This window comes from Mauremys mutica, chromosome 3 (assembly GCF_020497125.1).
Source record: "Mauremys mutica isolate MM-2020 ecotype Southern chromosome 3, ASM2049712v1, whole genome shotgun sequence".
Taxonomy (NCBI): Eukaryota; Metazoa; Chordata; order Testudines; family Geoemydidae; genus Mauremys; species Mauremys mutica.
In genome coordinates, this window is record NC_059074.1 from 96,042,275 (window position 1) to 96,068,444 (window position 26,170).

At 42.2% G+C, this 26,170-nt stretch overlaps 1 long non-coding RNA gene across 1 annotated transcript; it reads right to left on the bottom strand.

The window, feature by feature from the left end:
* Nucleotides 1-6,483: 6,483 nt before the first annotated feature.
* On the bottom strand, nucleotides 6,484-10,322 carry LOC123365873. The gene is made up of 3 exons (XR_006577805.1): nucleotides 9,997-10,322; nucleotides 9,642-9,852; nucleotides 6,484-6,634 (listed from the first exon to the last, which is right to left on the bottom strand). It is a non-coding gene; the product is annotated as an uncharacterized LOC123365873 (long non-coding RNA).
* Nucleotides 10,323-26,170: the final 15,848 nt, after the last annotated feature.

A 26,170-nucleotide genomic window follows, 5' to 3' on the forward strand; every position in this document is an offset into this window, starting at 1 on the left:
CAAATACATTTTTAACAGATATTACAAAATTTAAATCAAAATCTAATTATCTATTTAAAGCTCAGGTGTTTTTCCTCTCTTCTTTAACAGCCAATCCCTGGTCTACAAGTACCTAGATGGAGTCGAGATTTCTGATCGCGGACAGATCTTTAATTTAGCAGCAAAAGATACAACAAGGTCCAATGGCTAGAAGCTGAAATTAAACAAATTCAGACTAGAAATAAGGTGCAAATTTTTAACAGTGAGGGTAGTCAACCATTGGAACAACTTACCTAGGGATGTGGTGGATTCTCTGTTGCTTGAATTTTTAAATCAAGATTAGATGTCTTTCTAAAGAGATATTAGTCATAGATTCTAGGACTGGAAGGGACTTCGAGAGGTCATTGAGTCCAGTCCCCTGCCCTCATGGCAGGACCAAATACTGTGTAGACCATCCCTTGTAGACATTTATCTAACCTACTCTTAAATATATCCAGAGATGGAGATTCCACAACCTCCCTAGGCAGTTTATTCCAGTGTTTAACTACCCTGACAGTTAGGAACCTATGGGTCTCATGCAGAGATTACTGGGTGGGATTCTATGGCCTGCTATGCAAGAGGCAAAGTGGATGACCAAAATGATCCTTTTTGGCCTTAAAATCTATGAATCTATGATCCAACATCCAGTGAAGTCAATGGAACAGACCTCCGGCTGTAGGGGTCTTTGGTTTTTGTTTTTAAATCAAAACTTTTCAGGTTATTTGATCATAATGTGCACTTTTACTCTTTGGGGGTTTTTTAAGTAATAAGATGAGATATTTAAGAATGGGGTTTTAGTCAGAAGGAGCATAATAAATTGGGGGGAGCAAGGAGGTACTTCTCACATGATTTCTTTTTAAACATGATGTGTACAAATGAGAGTATCGAGGAAGGAAAAATGAAGAGGGCAGAGCATTTTCAAAATCCAGATGAATGTGGCAACTCTCCTTGAGGGAAATGGAATCCCACTGCAAATACCTGGGGTAGACTTTAACCCTAAATGTTCCATAAACTTACATGAAAGGTCTGCCTTTCTATACTAAGTGATCTAGATACCCAAAAAATTCCCATGCAAATCCTTACATGACAAGAAAAAAATCTGACTCAGCCTTCATCTCAAACCTTGCCACATACTGAATCATTCCCCCATCACCTGTACTCTGCCAATATCGGCCAGGAGGCCGTGTTCATTTATTTCTCACCCAGCCAGCAGCATGCCTTCTAGGCTTCTCCCAGTGCATGGACTGGAGCTAGGAGGCCCTTCCACAATGCTAGTGCCGTCTCTTCATTCACAGCTCCCCTGATGACTCAGTACTACTTTGTTGCCCAGGAGAAGTTAGTTAATATAACATAAGCTACTTAAGTTTTAAATATAAATATATCCTAATATATTTATCCTCTGCTTTCTAGTGTCTCCCATCTCCTTGGTCTGCCTTGCTGAGAAACTGTTAAGTCTTTGGGGGCAGGTTCTATCTGCATTTGATGTCTTCTATAGTACTAAGCACCCTGTCAAGGCTTAACAAACACATAATATTTAGTTATACTGATGATGTCAAACAACCTGACAAATCCAGGAAATTCAGCATTGAAGTGTTTGACACTCAAATGCCTTCTCCTCTAAGTCCTGCTGCTATGTCTTCTATATTTTGTTTTATCTCATTCTCCTAATGGCACAAAATAAAGGCCTGATCCTGCAAACACTTATGCACATGCTTAACTTTATGCACTGTGAGTAGTCCTATTGAAGTCAATGGGAGTTTTGCTATTGGCTTCAGGATATCAGCCACAGTGGAAAATCAATGCATAAAGTGAAGTGTGTGCATAAATCTTTGCAGGATCAAAGCCCAAAGATGGAGTATTAACCTTTATTTTGAAGCTGCTAGTTTTTTGTAAATTAGCATAGAATGTCAGGGTTGGAAGAGACCTCAGGGGGTCATCTAGTCCAACCCCCAGCTCAAAGCAGGACCAATCCCCAGACAGGTTTTTGCTCCAGATCCCTAAATGGCCCTCTCAAGGATTAGAGCTCACAATCCCTGGGTTTAACAGACCATGCTCAAACCACTGAGCTATCCCTCCCCTGCCCCAAGGTGGTATCTTAACCACCTTGTTTTGTTTTTTTAATTTTCTAATCTACACACTAGTGGTGTTTGTGTCACAGAGATTTTGAAGATGAAAGTTCTACCAGTCTAAGAAAAATTCCAAAGGGATTATCGAAGTTTAATGAATAAATTACTTCTATTCCAATTGGATTTTGCTGTTCATGGTAACTTAACTTGGGCCCAAGCCTCACTTCTTGATCATTCTCTTGAACAAAGATCACAGACTTTACATTTACCCATGGAAAAAAAGAGGCCCAAGTGATTTTTTTTTGGCCAGCTATTCAGCCTCATTTTTTTCAATTTAATATTTAACATGTTGATGCCATTTTAAAATAACTGGCCTCATTAACACATTAGACAGTTTTATAAAAATTTTGTTTGACAATTAACTCCTTGTTTCTGCTTTGCAGACTTGAAATGATAAAACAAAACCCGTTTCATAAAGCTTTTTGCTGTTCTTATTTTCCAGCCGTCTTTTCAAACTACCAGTTTCTTTAAATAGTTGTGTGAAAGGATAGCCCTCTTTACCTACTCTTCTTTTTCCCTTTTGTTTAATTAACTATCATTACAGACTTTCTGCTGCCTGAGGGGACAGAGACATTCCCTATCTGGGAAGTTATTGACTGTCTAGAGCCCAGGAAAATAGTTTAGGATACAATTCTACAAACATTTATGCATGTGCTTTACTCATCTGTAAAGTTAAGCATGCAGGTCCCAAGAGAATAATTTCCATGGCTTCTTCCCTACAGCACATCACTGTTTCCTTGTTACAGTAAATTATCCTAGGCAGTTCAACCACATTTATGCTAGCAGATAATGACCCTAGTCCTGTTCCCACTGAAGTCAATTGATTACAATGAAAGCAGAACTGGGCTCAGTGATCCATTCCAGAGCTTTACAACTTTAGGCCCTGGCTGTGAAATTCACGGAATGCGGGCAGACTGCTGCATACACATGGAGTCTTGTAAACAACAATTGGGCTCCAATGGAGGAACAAAAATCTGGCCACATGATATCAATTGCACAAGCAGAGTAGAATTTAGTAAGAGAAAAAAGGCAACATTTTTTACCGACATATTTGAAAAATTTGTGGTCCTGAATCCTAGACAAAGATGAGAAAAATACTCCATGTGTTACGTTAATGTGTTCATAGTAAGTAGAGCTGTTCAAATTATTTATTGCAAATAATATTGACTGTGAATGTTGCATGCTTTTCTGTTGGCAAGGTGAGCCTGATTGCTACGCATTTATTTCTTATTTATAAATATTCATCAAATAGTTTATGCAAACAAATTTCAGCCTATAGATTCTTTCCAAATGGTTCCCTTAGACTGTTTGCTAGTCATGGTGCATGATAGGTCTCCTAAATAACATGGTATAGTTTCTTCTCCCTTTTGGATGACTGAAACTTTTAAACAGGAGAATAAAGAGTACCAAGTAATTCACATCTGCTGTGATTTTTCTTTTTTAAAACAAATGATCTGTGCCAAAACTTGTGACATTTCTTGGATTTGAAAACATTTTCATGACTAAACTGTCAGTCACCCCACTATGCATGGAAAACTAATTTGACCTCCCACAACTACCAGCAAAGTGAACTCACCATGTATATTCATGAATAATTGTTAGTACCATTTAACCAGTTCTAATGTTAACCTAACACAATGAATTCAGCTTGTGAATGTTACATTTAATATCCCTGCCAAACAGAGTTAAAATATTGTTTCATGGTATATCTCTCTGTATTTCGGTTGCCATGTCTTGATTTGATAGGGACATGGTTGCCCCTGAAAACTGACAAACAAAAACAAGTATGTTACTGTAAAGTCAATATAAAATAAAAATATCTTTGGAAATAACAAATGCAAATTAAGAAAGTGTGACAGAAGCCTTGGGCCAGTCAGCCCTGTTCAATTAGCCTAGCCCACTACACCTGTGCAGGACTGTGATTCAGAGGAAGGATGCACAGCAGTGATGCAGTGGTGGGTGAAGTAGAACAGACAGGCTGTCCTGCAATGGGAAAGGAGCTTACATGGAAACAGGAGCTGATCAGGGACTACAGCCTGCCTGAAAACCCTGGGTAAGAGGAGAGTGAGCCAGCCCTTAGGTGGTGAGGCTGAAGCCCAGAAACTGAGGTTGGTGTTAGGACAGTTTATTGCAGCTGGGGTTAGCCAGCAAAGAAAGAGGCCAGCAGCTGAGCCAAGCTGGGCTGAAGGTACAGTTGTTTTGTTATTTTCTGTTGGACTTTAAGATTGTGAAGCCCTGAAAGAGGTTGCACTCTGTTGCATGACTTGGGCAGCAGGCTAGGTCACTCCTGTGTCCTGAGAAGACACTGTGGAAGGCTCAGCTGACACAATGCCACTTCTGGCCATGAAGGGGTGTACTGGGGTGGTATCTCTGTGACAAAGATTATACATTAAAAATGTCTTTGTAGAGTAGATTTCTCCCTCATTCCTATTCAGGGCGAGCTCCAAGCACCAGCGCAGCAAGCAGGTGCTTGGGGTGGCCAAGGGGAAGGGGCGGCACGACCAGCTCTGCGGCGGCAATTCAGCAGCGGGTCCCTCAGTCCCTCTCGGAAGGACCTGCCGCCGAATTGCCCCCGAAGAATGAAGCGGTGGCGGTAGAGCTGCTGCTGATTGCGGCTTTTTTTTTTTCCACTGCTTGGGGTGGCAAAAACGCTGGAGCCGGCCCTGTTTCTATTAACAGAACGTTATATTTAGAGCTGGTGGGAACTCTAAACAAAATATTTTGTTTCAGGTTTGGTTGACCCAAACTGAAGTCTTTCAGTTTGTTCAACCAAATCAAAATGGGTTTTTTTTGTTTTTGTTTTGTTTTTTGGGGGGTGGGGCGGCTTAGGTCAGTCTGACTAATCTGTCTTTACCAAACCTGCCAGGGCACCTCATGGGAGTTGTAGTTTGAGTGCCTCATGCTCAATTCTTCTATGGGCTGGGTTACCTGGTTCTACTATATCACCCATGAAGCATCACAATTTCCATCCCTGGTTGAACCAATGTGGTGCATCATGTCACATGGTGTACCAGGGGAGATGTAGTCTGGCCAGGGAGTTCAGCCAATAGAAAAGAGTTGTGGCATGTGGTACTTAGACTACAACTCCCAGGAGGCACTGCAGCAGCCCAGGCAAACACAGATTAATGTCAAACCAAGTCAAAATTAAATGTTTTGATTCAGTTCAACAAACCAGTGTGAAATGTTTTGATTCAGGAATATAGAATCATTTTGTGAAACTTTCTGTTCTGTGAAAAATTTTGATATTTTCACTTTTTGTCTCAGTTCAAGACAAAAATAAATTTAGAAATATCAATTTCTCATAGGATGGAAATTCTAGTTTTTGACCAGCTCTACTAACTTTTTAGTGTTCAAAAGGAATTTAAGGTTAGGGTCACTTAGATATGTTTTTTCTGAACTATTTTGCTGTCTTTGTTGTCAATGGCTCATCCAACTGCAAATTCTATGAGTGTAAGGAGAATTCTTAGGGATTACTTTCCATCTAACTGATGTCCAAAAAAATTAGAATTATTCATTACCAGATACTTCCTAGCTAGTTGCATAGCTCATAAGGACAGATAGGAAATGCCTGAAAAGGACATAAACACAGGGGTTGAACTCTCAAAGGAATTTTTCCCTGTTCTTGGCTTGCTGAAATCTGCACAATTGCTGGGGTAAATACAATAGTTTCAAATGAATTGGTTTGCTCTTCTCATGCAACTGAACTCATGTTACTATAACATGAAGACAGCCATAGTTAAAACTAAAACAAACTATAAACATTTCATTTTTTAAAAAGCAGAACAAAATCACAGGAGATAGAGAGAAGTTTATTTTAACATTAGTGTGGCGGGTTGGATTCCCCTGTCTGGGCTGCCACCTGATATACTGGGGTCCCAGGCCCTCACGCCTTCTCCAGCACACACACAGGTGAGGCCACAGCCAGCTGCAGACACAGACTGAAATCAGTTCAGTGTGGGAGGATTCAGCTCAGGGATTTACCCAGCACTCACATACACATCTCCTTTGGGGAGTAAACCCAAAATAATATTGTCTTGTGCTGTATAGAGAGATCTGTACAGCGCAAACTCATAAAAATCACCGTGTCACTCAATGTAGAGGGAGATATGCACAGCTTTCCCCTCCCCCTCTCCCTCCCTCTCCCCACCCCAATAGGAATTGTACAAACTGGTTTACAGAAAACAAAGACAAGTTTATTAACTACAAAAGACAGATTTTATGTAATTATAAGGGATAGCAAACAGATCAAAGCAGATTATTGAACAAATAAAACAAAACACACAAACTAGGCTTGATACATTAAATAAATTGGCTACAAATAGTAATTTCTCATGCTAAATGTTGTTTTATGCAGGTTGCAGTTTACCTTCAAGAAACTCTGCACTGCTTGCAGCTTAAATCTCCAGGTATACCCTTCGCAGGCTGACCTTTCTCAGTCTGGGTCCCAGGCCTTCTCCCCAGATCAGTCTTAGGAGTTTTCAGCAGTCATCCTGGGCGAGGATTCCATGAAGAATTGGCAACCATGATTAACTCACTCTCCAGTCTTAAATAGAATTTACATATGGCGGGAATCTTTTGTTTCCCAGTCTGACCCCCCGCACACACCCCTTAATGCAAAAACACTGAAAGCCCAAGATGGGGGTCTAGTACCAGGTGACACAATCATCTGACCCTGTAGTGTTAAAGCAGCAACCCGGGAAGGTGAGAGATTAGTATCTTCAAAGTCTTATTGTTCTTCCTAATGGCCGATTCAGGCTGATTGCCTCCTGTCTGGTGGGCATTTCCCAGATGCAAACATTTTTGCAGTTGATACAGAGTTTATATTCCTAATTTCAGGTACAGCAATGATACATGCACAAATAGGATGATCATATTTGATAAATCATAACCTTTCTAATGATATCTCACAAGACCCATCTTGCATCAAATACAACTTAGTTATGCCATATTCATATCATAAGCCTAATTCTATGAAGAATATGGGCATGACGTGACAATTAGAATTTGTGAAATTTTATAAAATATTCATATGTCTGTGTTTCTTGGGCAGCTTAAAAGATCCCAGCATTCCTAAAAAATGCATGGGGAAATGCTTTCAGACTACCAACTGACACAGGATGGCTCCCATATAAAGAGAACCTATTATAAAGAAACTCCTGGCAAAAGCTAAGTGGGCTCCTGGCTTCCTCCTGTCTCCTTCCAACTAATTTTCCAGTAAACTTGTGGTGACCATTAACATCTCAGCTAGTGTGAGAACATCTTTTGTTTTCCTCCTCTAGCTGGGTCTTTGCAATCAAACAGCATGTTGTGTGTCCCTCATACAGACACCTCTATGTGCACCTTACCATCCACTCTGTCTTTAACCCCATCACTGCATTTTGGGAGCTGAAGACTGGCATCTTTCATTTTTTATTATGTTGAAGCAAGAAAGAGAGCAGAGAGAAGGCAATTCTCAGAGCACTTGAACTGGTGACTGGTCCTGCGAGATGGGAGGATCTCATAACCCAGGCTCCAGCCCAAGCCCAAATGCCTACACTGCTATTTCTAGTTCCCCAGCCTGAGCCCCATGAACCCGAGTCAGCTGACCCGGGCTCCCAGACTTGGTGCTGTGGTTTTTTTTATTGCAGTGTACACTTACCCTCAGGGCCCTGTCAGAGAACATCTTGCCAACAGCCTCCTCTATCTGACATACCAGTGTGGCTCTAGTTCAGGGACTTCTGCTGACCAAAACTGTGGCAGTATGTCACAGGGAGAAACGGGGTCTCCTAGAGAGGAGTCTGTTAGGTCCCAAACCATTTAGAGCTTTACAGGGCAATCCCAACATCTTAATATCAATCCAGAAACCAACAGGCAGGCTGTGCAGATCACAGAGCTGGGAGGTAATACATATGGCTGAATTTTTCCACCAATCCACAGATCTCTTCCTTCCTTCACCCTGGGAGGCTACAGTAGTCTGGCAGTGCTCAGTGTTCAAGAGAACTTCTTAAAAGGTGAGTGCGCTTTAAGTAAAAGGGTCTTGAGAGAATGTGCCATCTCCTCAACAATAAGAAAGGGCTTAAGATGCTGTGAGTAAAAGCCAGTTGCAAAATGGATACTTTAGGCCTGCAGCTGGTTGGCTCAGCCCAACCTAAAGCATCAGCCCCAGAATATCATGTCCTATAAGAAGACAAACCTGCACTGAGAAGAGATAGTAGAAATCAGGATGTCCCCAAGAAGGGTGTTTTTGGGAAAGGGGCTGCCTCTGTATATCACCACTAGATCACAGGCTAAGGAGCATTCCCTCTTTCTTATACCATTCTCCCACATGGGATGATTGGAATCCTATAAATACCATAGATAGAACTCAGCAATGCAGACAGTATTTACTGTGTAGATTACATTCTGACTTCACTCTCCAGACAGAAATAACTAGATGAATCAGAGGAAGGTCATGGTGTGGGGTAAAGGTTAGGAAATGGGAAGAGGAAAATGTTATGCTGCGGAATGGATGTTTACATACTAGTAGTATTTTCATCCACAATTAAGGTGCAATTAATTGGGCCTGCAAAAATGGATACCAGGTTGAGGACCCTTTAACAAAAATGAGGCCCCAAAATTATGACTATCACAGAGAAAGCCTGCTACTATTGACTCCCCCTCCCCTTCCTGTCCCCTATCAATTCTGGTAACTAATCCCTTTCATCACTAGAATAATCCTGATCTCAGAAGTCTGATCAGTAAGAGTAACAGCTTTTATTGTGGCAAAACTACAAAGACAGCAGATTAAGGCCTCAGAATTTAAGGATTTGTTTCTTTAGAATTAACCCTCTATGATTAAGAATCACAAATTCACTGGAAGCACTCAGTGTAAGGTTACATTTTTGGGGACTAGAAGACATGTCAGTCCACAATAGTATAGCAAAAGACTGGGTTAATAGGCCAGTAAAGCATCAGGCCTTCAACTTTAGCCATTTGTTTAACCAAGCAATCACTACTTTATAAAAGGAAAGGGGGCAACAGCTTCTGTTCTCTCAAGGGGGCTGGGGCAGCTCCAGGCACCAGTGCACCAAGCGTGTGCCTGGGGCGGCAAGCCGGGGGGGCGGTGCCTGCCGGTTGCTGTGAGGGCAGCAGTCAGGCAGCCTTCAGAGGCATGTCTGCGGGAGGTCCACCAGTCCTGCGGCTTTGGCGGCAATTCGGCAGCGGGTACGCAGAAGGCACAGGACCAGCGGACCTCCCGCAGGCATGCCGCCGAATCCCCATTACCAGCGGACCTCCCGCAGGCATGCTGCCGAATCCCCATTACCAGCAGACCTCCCGCAGGCATGCTGCTGAAAGCCGTCTGAGTGCCGTGCTTGGGGTGGCAAAATACCTAGAGCCGCCCCTGCAAGGGGGTTTTCTCTCAAGGGGGTTTTCAGTTCTTCGTGTTCAGTTCTCCTTTCTCACTTTCTTGAGGGATGTGTCTAACAGGAATCTGAGATTTTGAAGGCCCTTATGGGAAATCTAGCAACAAACACTTACTGTGGGGTTCTGTATGGCAACTCCAGAATCTTCTCAGACCTCAGCAGGAGCAGGACTGGTAAGCTACAGAAACCCTCTTTGTAAAGCTTCTAGCAACAACTTCCTTCTCTTTACCGCTTGATTCGGTGGCTCTGAAATGACTGATTGTTCTTTTCTCTCAGACTAGCTTCTTCCATCTGTCATGGAGCTTTCCCTCAGGTCGCAATAACTCCTGCTTCATCAAAATAGGGAAGGGAGGAAACATAAAATGTTCAGTGTGACAGCTCAACTGTTTTTCTTCTCGAATACAAACAAAGGAGGGTAGAGAGGAGTAAAGAAAAGAAAAGAGTCAAGCCTGAGCAATTCTCCTGCTTACCTCTTCCAACTTCCATTCCACTACTATGAATGATCACGTGACAAGGGACACTGAAAACACTGACCAACGTGAGTGGCAGTTGTAGATCCCACTGCTTGCTTCCACTCTTTCTTCTCCTTATTCTTTTCTGGGTTGATCAGTAATACACCTAGGATTAGATTTGATTCACTATAATAATGTATGTTCTATTACTGCTTATTGGTGTGACATTAGACTTCAGGGGGACTATTTGTGTGAGAGTGTATCCTGTCTCCAAAAGTGGCCAGTACCAGACACTTCAAAGGGAGGTGCAAGAAATCGTGTGTCAGCAGTTATGAAATGACTTGCCCACAGGGAAAGTTTCTTCCTAAGCCCCTAAGGCTGAGTTATATACAATTTGGTTCTGTCCTCCTTTGTCTGCACTGATGCTTCTCCAATTTCAGTGTCATCAGCAAATATGATCATTTCTGAACTTGTACCAAAGTAACTAACAAAAAATGGAAGGCACGAAGCAGCCACTCTGAAGAAGTGAGGTATTTTACCCATGAAAGCTTATGCCCAAATAAATCTGTTAGTCTTTAAGGTGCCACTGGACTCCTTGTTGTTTTTGTGGATACAGACTAACACGGCTACCCCTTGATTCTGGGAGCAAAGAGATACTTTGTTTGGATTTTCTGTTTGTTTATTTGTTTTAATTTAGTTGGTTGAAAAACTTTTCAGAGTGCCTAAGAGAGTTATTGACTGGACTACAATGAGCAGGGAGAACCACTACTTGGTAGGTAATAGTTGATTCAGAAGGAGCTCCACAGATCATGGCCTGGTCTACACTACGATTTTAGGTCGAATTTAGCAGTGTTACCTCGATTTAACCCTGGACTCGTCCACATGACGAAGCCCTTTTTTTCCACTTAAAGGGCTCTTTAAATCAATTTATTTACTCCACCTCCGGCTAGGGGATTAGCACTGAAATCGGCCTTGCCTGGTCAAATTTGGGGTATTGTGGACATAATTCAACGGTATTGGCCTTCAGGAGCTATCCCAGGGTGCTCCATTGTGACCGCTCTGGACAGCGCTCTCAACTCAGATGCACTGGCCAGGTAGACAGGAAAAGGCCTGCGAACTTTTGAATTTCTTTTCCTGTTTGGCCAGCGTGGCGCGCTGATCAGCACAGGTGACCATGCAGAGCTCATGGGCATGATGTGCACATTGCCAGGGCACATTGCCTGGCCTGTACTTTGTGAGAAGTCTATGTCCATGTCTATGTCCTCATCAGTCTTGTCACCGCACTGTCGTCACCTCCTCGCCTGGTTTTGCTTTTGCAGCTTCTGGTTCTGCATATACTCCAGGATAATGCACGTGGTGTTTACAGTGTTCATAACTGCCATGGTGATCTGAGCGAGCTCCATGATCCCAGTGCTATGTCGTCTGCATTGAAAAAAGGCACAAAATAATTGTCTGCCATTGGTCTGACAGAGGGAGGGGCAACTGACGACATGGCTTACAGGGAATTAAAATCAACTAAAAGGGTGGCTTTGCATCAAGGAGAAACACAAATAACTGTCACACAGAATGGACCCCTCAAGGATTGAACTCAAAAGCCTGGGTTTAGCAGGCCGTCGATTTCACAAAACAAATTGAGTCAATTTCTTGTTTTGATCCACTCCACCTATCTTTTACATCTTAGGCTGGCAGCAGATGGTGCAGTACAACTGCTAGCCATCGTCATCTCCTGAGTGCTCGGCAGAAGATGGGAATGACCTGGCTGAGTCACTCCCATGTCTGCCCAGGTGCCCTGACTGACCTCACCGAGGTCGGCTAAAAGAGCACCCAGGAGTACGACGACGATGGCTACCAATCATAATGCACTGTCTGCTGCCAAAAGGCAATGAGCTGCTGCTGTGTAGCAATGCAGTCCCATGTCTGCCAGCACCCAGGAGATGTACTGTGACGGTGAGCTGAGCGGGCTCCATGCTTGCCGTGGTATGTCGTCTGCTCAGGTAACCCAGGAAAAAAGGCGCGAAACCATTGTCTGCCGTTGCTTTCACGGAGGGAAGGAAGGAGGCAGGGAGGGAGGGAGAGGGGGCCCTGACAACATGTACCCAGAACCACCTGCGACACTGTTTTTGCCCCATCAGGCATTGGGATCTCAACCCAGAATTCCAATGGGCAGCAGAGACTGCGGGTACTGTAGGATAGCTACCCACAGCTACCCACAGTGCAACGCTCCAGAAGTTGACGCTAGCCTCGGTACTGTGGTCTCAGTCCGCCGACTTAATGCACTTAGAGCATTTTGTGTGGGGACATGCATAATCGACTGTATAAAAATGATTTCTAAATTACCGACCTCTATAAATTTGACCTAATTTCATAGTGTAGACATACCCCATTTGGCAGTTCTCAGAGGCCATTATAGCTTGGGCTCCATTGCTCTAAATCAAATATACTGTGATGGGTACTATTTTGCTTTACTACACTGGTAATGAGTTGCCACAGAATAACAGACAAAAACGACCTATCATCTACACTGTCCCTCTGCCAATGCAGGATTGTTACTACAGTATATTTTCTAGAGTGATTCTTCCAGTCCTATTTGAAATCATGCAAGTGATAAGTCTTCTACCACTTCTGGCTACAGTCTACCAGCTCGCACTGGGCGGAATATTTCCTGATATTTAGCCTAATTTTCCCCTCATTTCATCCTATTACTCCTGGGTTGTACTCCTTGAACCTTCCTAAACAATTTCTCACGCTCCTTGGTATACTTGCAATACTTGTAGATGGTTACCAGATCCCTCACCCCCAGTTTAGTCATAGGCCTAGCAGCATAGTATATGACAGTGATGAATGTGATATAAACATCTAGACAGACAGACATGTTTAGCTATTTTAATCTTTCCCATAAACCAGTCCTTGAAGTCCTTCACTGATTTTTGTTTCTTTTATGTGACTTCCCTCCAGTTTATAGATATAAATCTTGAATACATTGATCTTTGTATAACTGGGTTATCATAGTGCTAAGAAGGCATGGCTGTTTATTTCTTGGTAGATATGATATATACTTGTCACATTTTATTAAATGCAGTTGATTCTCCTTCTCTTTTTTCTCCCCACCATCCTCTCCATACACTGTTTATGGTAACCAGCAAGAGAGACAGACAATTAGAATCTCTGGTCCTTGAAGCTATAGGGATAATCACCACAAATACCAAAACATAGCAATAACCACCAAAATATGAAGCAATTTAAACACTCTTGAAAGTATCCTGCCTCTACACCAATCCTAGCTATGGTAGCAAAGCAATCACATCCCATTATTCTCTCTCTCCACCTCTTCCCCACTGTCTGCTCTGTGCTGCACCTCCTCCTCCTCACAGGGTTTTTGGATGATGTTCAACTGGGTACAGACTTTAAGAAAACAAACAAAAAAGGCTTTCCAAGTGCCAGTTTGGCTCTGGGAAGAAGGACTAGCTCACTTGCTGGGTGTAACAAATTGCAGAGTCAGCCAAGTCGACAGCAGGGGGGAGGAAAGTGTTTTACAAAGGAAAGTAAAATACAGAGTGCTCCACCTCACAAGGAATGCTTGAAAAATGTGTACCCCCATGACAGAACTGGAATTGCTCCTTTCATCACTGCTTTTTTAAAAAAAATTGTTGACAGATTGGCAAAGAAACTAAATGCATGACCTTCATGCTATGCAGGGTAAGGTAAAGCTTTCTCCACCTGACACAAGCTTTGCATAGCTACTACGGATATGCCCAGGGAAAGGCTCCATTTGTCTCACCCAATAGAACTGCAGTCTGCAGAATACTAGGGTCCTGGTCCCATTCGCAGCTGTGATAATAGGCAGGACATATAAATCATGCCTAATGTGGAGGCATTGACAGCAGAAAATATTTTTCAACAGGGAGGGGGTGCCATGGTTCCCAGCCAATGGGAGCTGCAGAGCCAGCACTCGGGGCAGGGGCAGTGCGCAGAGACGCCTGCCACGCCTCAGCCTAGAGCAGCCAGGACAGGTCGCCACTTGCGGGGAGCCATCCGAGGTTAGCGGCACCCAGATCCAGCACCCAGCATCCCCACCCACACCCAAACTCCCTCCCTCTTAGTTAACCAGCATTTTTCACTTACGGGCACCCCCCATTCCTTCAACATGTTAGATAAAACAGCTTTTACTGATATTTACTATATTGATTTTAATTACAACACAGTATACAAAGTACACAGTGCTCACTTTTTTATTTGTTATTTTTATTTATTTCTCATTGTGATTTTTATTACAAATATTTACACTGTAAAAATGGCAAACAAAAAAAATAGTATTTTTCAATTCACCTCATACAAGTACTGTAGTATAATCTTCTTATGGTGAAAGTGCAACTTAAAAATGTAGATTTTTTTTTGTTACAATAACAGCACTCAAAAGCAAAACAATGTAAAACTTTAGAGCCTACAAGTCCACTCAGTTCTACTTCTTGTTCAGCCAGTTGCTAAGACAAACAAGTTTGTTTACATTTTTCAGGAGATAATACTGCCCACTTCTTATTTACGTCACCTGAAAGTGAGACAAACTATTGATGTGCCAGATATGCTAAACATTTGTATGCCCCTTCATGCTTCAGCCGCCATTCCAGAGGACATGCTTCCATGCTGATGATGCTCATTTAAAAAAAATGCATTAATTAAATTTATGGCTGAAATCCTTGTGGGAGAACTGTACATCTCCTACTCTGTTTTACCCGCATTCTGCCAGATAGTTCATGTTATAGAAGTCTGGGATGATGGCCTAGCACATGTTGTTCGTTTTAAGAAGACTTTTGCTGCAGACTTGACAAAATGCAAAGAAGGTACCAATGTGAGATTTCTAAAGATAGCTACAGCACTCGACCCAAGGCTTAAGAATCTGAAGTGTCTTCCAAAATCTGAGAGGGATGAGGTGTGGAGCATGCTTTCAGAAGTCTTAAAAGAGCAACACTCTGATGCGGAAACTATAGAACCTGAACCACCAATAAAGAAAATCAACCTTCTGCTGGGGCATCTGACTCAGATGATGAAAATGAATGTGTGTCAGTCTGCACTACTTTGGATGGTTATCAAGCAGAACCCATTATCAGCATGGACGCATGTCATTTGGAATGGTACTTGAAGCATGAAGGGACACATGAATCTTTATTGCATCTGGCACATTAATATAGAATCATAGAATATCAGGGTTGGAAGGGACCTCAAGAGGTCATCTAGTCCAACCCCCTGCTCAAAGCAGGACCAATCCCCAACTAAGTCATCCCAGCCAGGGCTTTGTCAAGCCTGACCTTAAAAACCTCTAAGGAAGGAGATTCCACCACCTCCATAGGTAACCCATTCCTGTGCTTCACACAAGTCCATGGGGCTGGATGCACTGCATCCGAGGGTGCTAAAGGAGTTGGCAGATGTCATTGCAGAGCCATTAGCCATTATCTTTGAAAACTCATGGTGATCGGGGAGGTCTCAGATGACTGGAAAAAGGCTAATGAAGTGCCCATCTTTAAAAGAGGGAAGAAGGAGGATCCGAGGAACCACAGGCCAGTCAGCCTCACCTCAGTCCCTGGAAAAATCATGGAGCAGGTCCTCAAGGAATCAGTTTTGAAGCAGTTCGAGGAGAGGAAAGTGATCAGGAACAGTCAGCATGGATTCACCAAGGGCAAGTCATGCCTGACTAACCTAATTGCCTTCTATGATGAGATAACTGGCTCTGTGGATGAGGGGAAAGCAGTGGACGTGTTATTCCTTGACTTTAGCAAAGCTTTTGATAAGGTCTCCCACAGTATTCTTACCGGCAAGTTAAAGAAGTATGGGCTGGATGAATGGATTCTAAGGTGGATAGAAAGCTGGCTAGATTGTCGGGCTCAAAGGGTAGTGATCAATTCTCCATGTCTAGTTGGCAGCCAGTATCAAGCAGAGTGCCCCAAAGGTCAGTCTGCACCCTCAGCAAGGTTGCAGATGACACTAAACTTGGAGGAGTGGTAGATACGCTGGAGAGTAGGGATAGGATACAGAGGGACCTAGACAAAATATCTTGCAACGCTGGCTAGAACAGTACCATGTAAACCCCTGCTCTCTCTTTCAGGTGATATTGTAAACAAGAAGCGGGCAGCATTGACTCCTGAAAAATGTAAAAAAAACTTGTTTGTCTGAGCGATTGGCTGAAGAAAAAGTAGGACTGAGTGGTCTTGTAGGCTCTAAAGTTTTACATTGTTTTATTTTTGAATGAAATTATTTTTTTACATAATTCTACATTTGTAAGTGCAACTTTCATGATAGAGATTGCACTACAGTACTTGTATTAGGTGAATTGAAAAATACTATTACTTTTGGTTTTTACAGTGCATATATTTGTAATAAAAATAAATATAAAGTGAGTACTGTACACTTTGTATTGCGTTGTAATTTAAATCAGTATATTTGAAAATCTAGAAAATATCCAAAACTATTTAAATAAATGGCATTCTATTATTGTTTAACAGTGCAGTTAATCACAATTAATTTTTTTAATCGCTTGACAGCCCTAGTGGAAATGAATGAGTCCTGCAGCACAATAGAGGGAAAGTCAAGAAGTTAATAAAAGATGTAGGGACATATGGAACTCTATTCCCCTTGAACACATAAAATAACTAGTCCACTAAATCTAGGGAGAGAATATAGGGGGAAGAGTTACTCTTGTTGAATATTAACCATCTCTTGCTTTGCTGCATATAAAACTTTCTAACAACAAAGCTTGCCATTTAATGAAAAAAAATAGGGGTTGGATGGAAAAACACTTCTCTTCTAAGTGGCTATAAAGGAATATAAAGGATCAAGTGATATAGAAGCTTGTACAATCTCCTCTGAGATACCTCTGGAAGCCTACTAGAATCTTATTTCTCTCCTGTCTCAAAACTCCTTTCCTGTGGAAGGCTGCCTTCGATTAAAACAATCTGGCCTGTAAAAAGATACTGGAATACACTTCTGGCACAGCTACATCACTGCTTGTTATACTCTCGACAGTATATTCCCTTTACATTCCTGCTCATAGCTTTGCTTTTAAATGTAGCCTGTTTAACAGCCCTCTGAAGAGCTAACCATGACATTTTTTCACACCCCATTTTGTTCACACCCCTTTTAAACTGGTCTTGTGATGTGGCAACATTAGCAGCTGGACACCCTTCTTTCCAAGATATGTCTTTGGCTTACAGTCCCTGATTAGTTGAGCAATGAGCAATTGCTAAAGAGGACAAACTCCATGCATGTGTGAGGAAAGTGGAGGGTTTCCCCTTCCCTTAGTGAGACGCTTCATTCCTATCACTTACAACACAGTATACAAAGAACACAGTGTTATGGGGTTTTGCCCCATAACAGCAAGAGCAATCCCAAGCCCCAGCTCTGGATAGTGCAAGAGGGGATGAAATGAAGTTCATAAGGCAAAACATCTTCTTCCCTCTCCTAGTTTTGTACTTAGCAGCAGCAGTACTGGGCACTGCCTAAATAGGCAGCCACCTATGACACCATATGTAAGAGGGTTTTGATACACAGAGATTGAACCATGATCATTATGTCACAGTTTCTGAGGTAACTTCGCCTCTGAGACACCTTAAGCTTTCAGACTTCCTGCCATCATCTCTCTGGGGCAGAAACCCCTCATCTCTCCCCCTCCAGAGCTTGCAGTCCATCTGTACCTCACTGTGATTTCCCCAACAGGTGTGACCAGAGTCCAGCACCTGTGGTTAACCTTTCTGCAGGGGCTGAAACACTGTATAGCAGTTACCAACCGGCCTTCACAAAGCAAAAGACATTTATTCTTAGGGTAAAAGCATTACAGAAAAGCATATAAAACAATCAAGTGCCCAGATGCATGTTAAAAGCTTACCCATCAGTCCTAGGGGGTCCTAGTAAGCTGAAGTCCATCCCTTCTTCCACAAGGATTCAATCCCCCGCCCCCTTTGGACAGAAGGTCCTGTCAATTTGCTGAATTAAAAAAAAGTCCTGTGTTAGTCTGAACTCATCCTTTTTATATCAAAAGCCCATACTTTGTCTGTTGGCCTTCAGAAAACCCAGCTTGAACCAGTATACACCAGCATCTCTGGAGGTGTTTACAATGTGAGTGATTCACCTTAATCACCCCCTACTGTTTTTGGTACCTGGAGGAGCTGTGGTAACCTTCCCCACCGGAGCTCCATACAATCCCTGGCCCACAGTGATTCATAAACTTAACACAGTATGGTCCCCAAAGACATTGCATGCAGTTGCAATTCCTGTCAGAAGTTACCTCATCAGCCTTCGCACAGTACCCCCATCTTTTGTTCATTGCAGTTGGACCACAGTTGAAGATCTGAACCAATGTCCCAAGTGCACCAGAGAGACAGGACCAGATCCCCTGCCCCATTCAGGCATCTTTGCAGTGGTTTGACAGTACCAAGCAGAAATAAAGCCAGTAGATCCGGTTCCCTGATCATTCCACTGTCTAGGGGAATCCTTAGATGGCATGTTTTGGCTTAAATGCCAATATCACCCCTGATTCTCAGTGTGGGTAGCATTCCCAGAACACTCCTGTGCCTCAAAGATCCCCAGCTGCTGCTGGAACCACCCTTTGCCATAGCAGGCAGTCAGGCATAAATTAGAGCTGCCCTAATGCTGCTCTAGGTTATACTAGAGACATGCCCAATCCCCAGCTATCCCTAACCTATTGCCTGCATCCCTACCAGAGCCAGACCACAAGATCTGACCCTAAGACTACATCCGCCCCTGCTCATGTACATGTACTCAAGCTAGCTCTCAGGGAGCTAGTGTGAGTATAAATAGCAGTGTAGCTCATGATATCACGGGTAGCAGCAACTAAGGCACAGCTAGGTATACTGAGCACAAACCCACCTGTGACCAGTGGGTACATACTCAGCATGGTTAAGCCAGGCCTCTACTGCTGCTACCCATACATTGCTATGAGTTAGCACGAATATGTGTACACAAGCAGGGGCATCAGAGCCCTACTTTAGAGGGTAGATATAGCCTTAGAGAGGAACTATTAATTACTTTTTAACATAATACCTTTACATATGCAACACAAAATCTCACTGATCTTTTTTTCCTTCCCTATCACATTGAAAATACATGTCTAGTTTGCTGCCCACTACCACCTGTAGGCCTCTTTTAGTAGGACTGTTCCCCAGGTGTCCTTTTCCCATGTGTGTTTTGGTTTATTTTTCCCCAGATGGATTAGTTTGCATTTTCGCAAACAGGATCTCAATTTCTTTTTATTTTCTGCTCAAGTTTCTGCTAAGCTTTCTAGTCTCCTTTGCCTTAGTTCTCTAACCTCACTGTTCTTTTCACCTCTTTTGAATTTAGTACTATCCAGTGTGCATTTTTTAGTGTTTCAGCAGTGTGCTGTATACTGCCTCTTCCAGATCCCTAATGAAGATTTAAATAAAACTGGTCCAAATGCTAAGTCCTACAGTACCTCTTCAGTCACCTCCCACACACCACACCATACACTATAAGTTTCTTTCTGTTTACAGGCCACTCACTGATTTCAGTCTTCATGGCAGTGATTTTATCTAAGCCAATTTTAATTTGGAGTTAAGATTCTTTGAGACACTTTATCCAAAACTGTATTAAAATCCAAATACATCTACCACATTCCCCTTGTGCATCCTGGTCACTTTAATCACATAAATAATCCCATTGACTTCACACAGGCTACTCAAAGCAAAACAGGTTTTCATCCTAACTTTGTGATTACATCAGAAGAAGCAAATCATATGGCAATGTGCTGTCAGCACTTGACCCCTGTTGAGTATCTACTGGCCCTGTTGATGGTGGGGAATCCAATTTCAATGCTCTTTTATCCATTACATAAGTGATAACTTTTTTCATCCAAGGAGGAAGGACATTTGCTTACCTGTAATGCTGTATTGTGCACAACCCTTGCTCTCACCATGGGGACCGATTGTCATTCCACCTTCTTCTTGAGTAATTTAATGGATCAAGCCTTTTGTTTTTCTTGTTATTAACCATTTGCCACAGCAGGAACATCACCATCCACTCTTATCCAGCTCAAACACTGCCCCTTGTGAGTGAATAGTTGAATTAAAGAAGCAGCCATGAGAATACTAGCCCTGTACAACCATCCTTCCCACCAACAGCTTTTGAAGGACAGCAAGAGTGAGGCTTCTGGAGCTTGTTCCTCTCACCTCTTCAGTGACAGAACCAACAGAGCTGCAGCTAATGCTTGGAATTCCCCTATCAGAAAAGAAAAATCCTCACTGATTATGTAAAACGAAATCAACAGCAGAGGTGGGGAAGTGACTGAGTCTAAGTGCTACTACTCTGTGATGTCACTCTCTGAAAATCTGGCCCTCTGCAGTACCTCCAAGTCAGGCTCACAGACTTCAGAAGCAATGTGTCTGGTGGGAAAGGTAGCTCTAAGGTGAAAGGTCTGCTTAGGGACCCTTATATACAAACTAGTCCTAGAAGCATCCTGGTCCTGCAATGCCTACCCCTAAGCTAGGAAGAAAAATAAAGGCAGTATGGGAAATGTATTAGAAGTGGCACTGCTAACTATGAAAGGGCTGGAGTTATTCTGTGAAGGGGAGTGCCCGCTGGGCCTGGGAGATGTGCAGGGGTAGCTCTAAGCACAAGTAATACAGGTGACTTCTCAGAACCCTCTGCTTTTAAGGGCCCTGTATTACCTCAGCTACCTCTGATTGCTGCACAACCTAGTGAGCATCGGTTACCCAGTTTCTTGCAGACATCACAGAAGAAGTGGATACTGATCAGGACTTTCAAGAAAAAGAGAGTAGCCCCAGGAGCACCTGGAGGATTGCATACAGAGGTACTGAGACATTTATGTGAGAAGCTAAAAAGTGGGCAGACAAGAGAGCCATTATTGGCTTAGTGGGGAAGGCAACTTGGCAAGAGAAAAGAGTGTCCAAGTGGGGGGGGAGGGAGGGGTGTGAAAGAGAGGGAGCCAGCAGGGCCGGCCCACAACATTTTAGTACCTGAGGCAGGGAGCTCAAATGACACCCCCATGCCCCCTTGCTTGGGCCAAAACTTTGAAACTCTGGGTCCTAGTGGCGCCCCCACCCCACCCCCCCCAGTCTGGCATCTGAGGCAGCCACCTCAGTTTCCCTCATGGTAAGGCCAGCCCTGGGAGCCAGTGGGGATTCAAAGATGGGAGTGATATGGTCAGAGCTACTGACATGGAAGATGAACTTAGAAGCTGGTTTTTGACTGGATTGGAGGTGCTGGGGAAACCATAGAGAAGGAAGTTACAGTAATCAAGATGGGAGATGTGGGCTTGAACAAGAGTTTTCCCTGGACAGAAATGTCAGATTTTAACTGTTTTGGGGAGGAATTGGTGGCAAGATTTGGATGCTGTGGGACCCCTTGAAGAATGCTAGAGGGGACCAAGTAAAGGAATAATGAAAGAGGTAGGAAGAGAACCAGGAGAGAATGAAGTCACAAACGCTACTGGAGGACAAGGTTTCAAGCAAGAGGATGTGATTGACGGTATTAAAGACAGCAGGGAGAGTTTCAGAAGGTGATGATTGAATAGAGATTCTAGATTTCACTAGGAAAACATAGTTAGAAATTTTGTTGGGAAGAATTTCCATGGAGTGAAGTCCATCTGCAAGGGATCTGGGATGGAGTTAAAGGAGAGTAACACAAGACTTGTTATAACATTAATACCAGAAAACACCCCTCTGGGACCTGGTGGTTCTTCTGAAAATGCAAGCATTCATTTGCAGGTTCTCAGAAATCATTGCAGGAAGTCCAGCTTTTAGAAGGTGGAAAGCCTTCTTACTAGACCACATAAAATGGTGATCTACCAAGAATCAAAGCATTCTCTTACCAATAATACTTTTAAATGTTCATTAGTTAAATCAGCATCTGCCATCAGGCAGCAACTCATTATTCACAGAACAACGGAAAACAGTGTAACATTTTGGCAAGGTTTCAGTCTGCATACTTTTGTTAGCTCTTGCATCGGAATAGCAGTGAAAAGCTGTAAAGAATCATGGACAATTCTTAAGTCACTGGCTTCAGCAAAGAGGGCCATCCTCCAAACTCAAATAACAGAGCACTTTCCTCCAGAGTCTACAGATCCAGATTCCTACCTAACCATACTGCTGTCTTTTTTCCTATACCTTGACAATCATATTTATGAACAACCCTACAAAAACCAAACAAATATGTACCCAAAATACAAGAAATACAATGATTAGTAAAACAATTTTAGATTCAAGTTATTTCTAAGGTGACATTTCACGGGGGAGGGGATATGTTTTTACCAATGTATATGAAAAATATCTAGATTGGGTCCTTTTATGTAGGATATATGGAAAAAATTAGAATATGTACATATTATGTCCAATTTTCTATAATACTGAAGCAAAACTCATATTAAAATCAACATATTTTTCCCTGAATAAGTACAGAAGGATCAAGTCCTATTTAAGCTAAAGAATTGTACAAATGTTTGTCTGCATACAGGCAATTGCAAGTCTAAGTACTGAACTGAATCCAAACAAGACAAAGAGACCAAAGGAGATAAACATCTCATTGCACACTACTTTCTCTCCTGAGGGAAACTGCCTGATCTTTGATAAAAGGAACCTTACTACAGACCATGCTGGCTAGTTTAAAGTGTCTCCTCTCCTTGCCATTCATGGCAGTATTTCAAACTCTTGGTTTGGGAAAAGCAACTTAACTTTTTGGCTGGAGATCCTGGGCCAAATTCAGCTCTGCTGTAAGAAGCTGCAATTCCACTAACTTTATTGGCCTTATGCCTGCTTTCATCAGGTCTGAATTTGGCCCTCAGTCCAAATATTCACCTTGGCCTTAAACGTTTCATAGTAAAGACTTTTAAACTTGGTGCTAGACCTACTTTTTATTAGTATTTTTCACTTTCTGTTTCTAAAGCTTAGCAAGCGTACTGATAAACTGATGTGCTGTGAGTTATTTGGCATGTCCTTTTATTTGCCTAGTGTGGCGGCGAGCTCCATTTTCATTGTCACTTGCAGGTGCCAACAATAACTACTGGAATTCTCCTTATAAAGAGAAGTAATCCAGGGCTGAGTTATTAAAAAATAAATGCCTAAAGTTAGGCACGTAAATAAGGGTATTTCTACACAGCCCACGGCAGCAAGCCTCCCACCCCAGGTCAACAGATTGGCATTAGTGCTCTAATAATAGCTGTATAGACTGTGCTTTGAATTTGCATCTGTGAAGCCCACCCCCTCCTTAGGCCTGATTTTCAAAAGTGCTGAGCACAATGCAATTCCCGTTAAAGTCAATCAGGCCATTTATTTAGGTGCCTAGAGCTGTACTATTTTAAAAAATATTGGCCCACTGTCATATGGAAAAAATAAAGAATCAGCATTATGTAAATGTGCAGTGAAATTTTAAAATGTACATTGAGGTCCTGACCTCCACTGCTCAAAGCTTTGTGTAGTCATGTGCAATGCGGCTATCAGGCCAGAAAGGTAGCATTTTACTGCTATGTTGCACACACTGTGTGCAGGTGCAAGGATGTGGAGAATCAGGACCTGACTTTTTCAGAACACACATGCTGAATATTAGACAAAACTCTGAAATTACCAACCAGTGCTCCATTGCCCCTCATGTGCAAAGACTTAAAAATCTTAATAAGCAACAGTGTATTATCCCCATTCTACTGATGGGGAACCAAAACACAGAGATATTAAGGGATTCACCTAAGTCACACAGGCAGTCTGTGACATAACAGAGAACTGAACCTGGGTTTCTAAAGTCCAGGCTAGTACCCTAACCACTGGCCTATCTTTCCTCATCCTTCACCTGCCTGTTGAATTCCAATTAATGACACTGGAAACTATGCACATATGTGAAGAAAGGCATAAACTTCATTCTTGTGTGGACTGGAAAAGAAATTCTTATCCTTCCAACAACATATGTCAAGTAATAACAATGAGCGGGGAGAGCATTTCTGGCATTGGATGAGAAAACTGGAAGAGCCTTATGCCATCTATTTACTGCCTCCAGAAAATGAACAACTTGAAGGTCATTATAAACCATGAAAATATACAGATTTTATGTATGGAAAATGTAAAAGCTGAATGACACATTGCCTGGGATATGGGGTTCTGTTTACAGCAATGGATCTAAATTCTGCTCTCAGAAACTCCACTGACATCACTGGGTTTGCAGAGATGTAAATGAATGATAAAACCATAAAAGTAAAAGCTATTGGTTTATCCAACCCTTCTGCCTGCCAATGCAAAATATTTTCTTGCTATGCTTCACTCTGATAAATCTCACTGTCAAAAAGCTTTTTTCCTGTTATTCAACCTAAATCTTTCCTTTCTTAAGGCTGGTCTACAGTTTTCCTACTGCTATGTATTTATGTAAATAAACGATATCAATATAAGTACAGGATAACTGAGTCCATACTAGGGAGTTGTATCTGTTTCTAAACTGATATGGTGGTACAAAAACTGTGCATGGACCAGCCCTTACGTTCATCTGTTAGTTCTAGCTAGACCGCCCTGTGTATCACACTAAATTTCTCTTCCTACATATTCAAATATTTGTGGATTCTTATGCACACACACGCCTACACACAGTCATTGTCCAGGCAAGCTACATACATTTAGCTCTTTTAATCTGTCTTCATGCATCAATCCCTTCAGACTCTTAATACTTTTTCTTGCTGTTCTCCACAGCCCCTCCAGTTTGTCAATACCTTTCCAGTAAGGAGATGGCAAAGAAATGAGTTCAGTCTTCTAGGTGTGATCACACCAGAACCAGTTCAGGGAGGATAACTTGATTCTCCATATTCTATTAAGTTTGTAATTTCCTTTCACTAGTCTTGGCTATCACTTTTTACTACATTTTTTAATAAAAGAAAGGAAAACTGAAGGTAATAAAATGCTTGTGTATCAACTTGAGGCTCTTTACTATTTGCTATTCAAGGGAAAATTATAAAAATGTTTATTTAACTATTTTGTAGTAGCTAAAATTGGTCTTTGCTTTTTATCTTAACTTTGGGCTGTATCATGCCACTGATATTTAAGATAAACTCTTAAAAATAAGTGGTGAATTACAGTCCTGTGTTTTTAATGACTAAAATGGTCTTACTGAAAGCACTCTATTTTACTCTAGTAGAGCAGACACTGTGATTTGAAAATTATCCTGCCTCACCCTCTTCAGTTATATCAAATGGGTGAGAGAGAGAGAGAGATCAATAAATACAGGCTATAAAGCCATATCCAAAAAGATTCTATGCATCCTTAATGACCAGTACAGTCAATAGGAGCTACTGGAAAACCTGCATGGCATAGAACAGAGCCATTATTTAGGAGCTACACATTACTCTGGAGAACCATATTCATCCTGTGATGTTCACGTAAAATCTTTGACAGTGGCCCTTAAACATTTTGTTTAATGTTACATGAGGTATCATGAACTGCCAAATAAGAACATAAGAATGGCCGTACTGGGTCAGACCAAAGGTCCATCCAGCCCAGTATCGTGTCTACTGACAGTGGCCAGTGTCACGTGCCCCAGAGGGAGTGAACCTAACAGGTAATGATCAAGTGATCTCTCTCCTGCCATCCATCACCACCCTCTGACAAACAGAGGCTAGGGACACCATTCCTTACCCATCCTGGCTAATAGCCATTAATGGACTTAACCTCCATGAATTTATCCAGTTCTCTTTTAAACCCTGTTATAGTCCTAGCCTTCACAACCTCCTCAGGCAAGGAGTTCCATAAGTTGACCGTGCGCTGTGTGAAGAACTTCCTTTTATTTGTTTTAAATCTGCTGCCCATTAATTTCATTTGGTGGCCCCTAGTTCTTATATTATGGGAACAAGTAAATAACTTTTCCTTATTCACTTTCTCCACATCACTCATGATTTTATATACCTCTATCATATCCCCTCTTAGTTTCCTCTTTTCCAAGATGAAAAGTCCTAGCCTCTTTAATCTCGCCTCATATGGGACTCGTTCCAAACCCCTAATCATTTTAGTTGCCCTTCTCTGAACCTTTTCTAATGCCAGTATATCTTTTTTTGAGATGAGGAGACCACATCTGTACGCAATATTCGAGATGTGGGCGTACCATGGATTTATATAAGGGCAATAAGATACTCTCAGTCTTATTCTCTATCCCCCTTTCAATGATTCCTAACATCCTGTTTGCTTTTTTG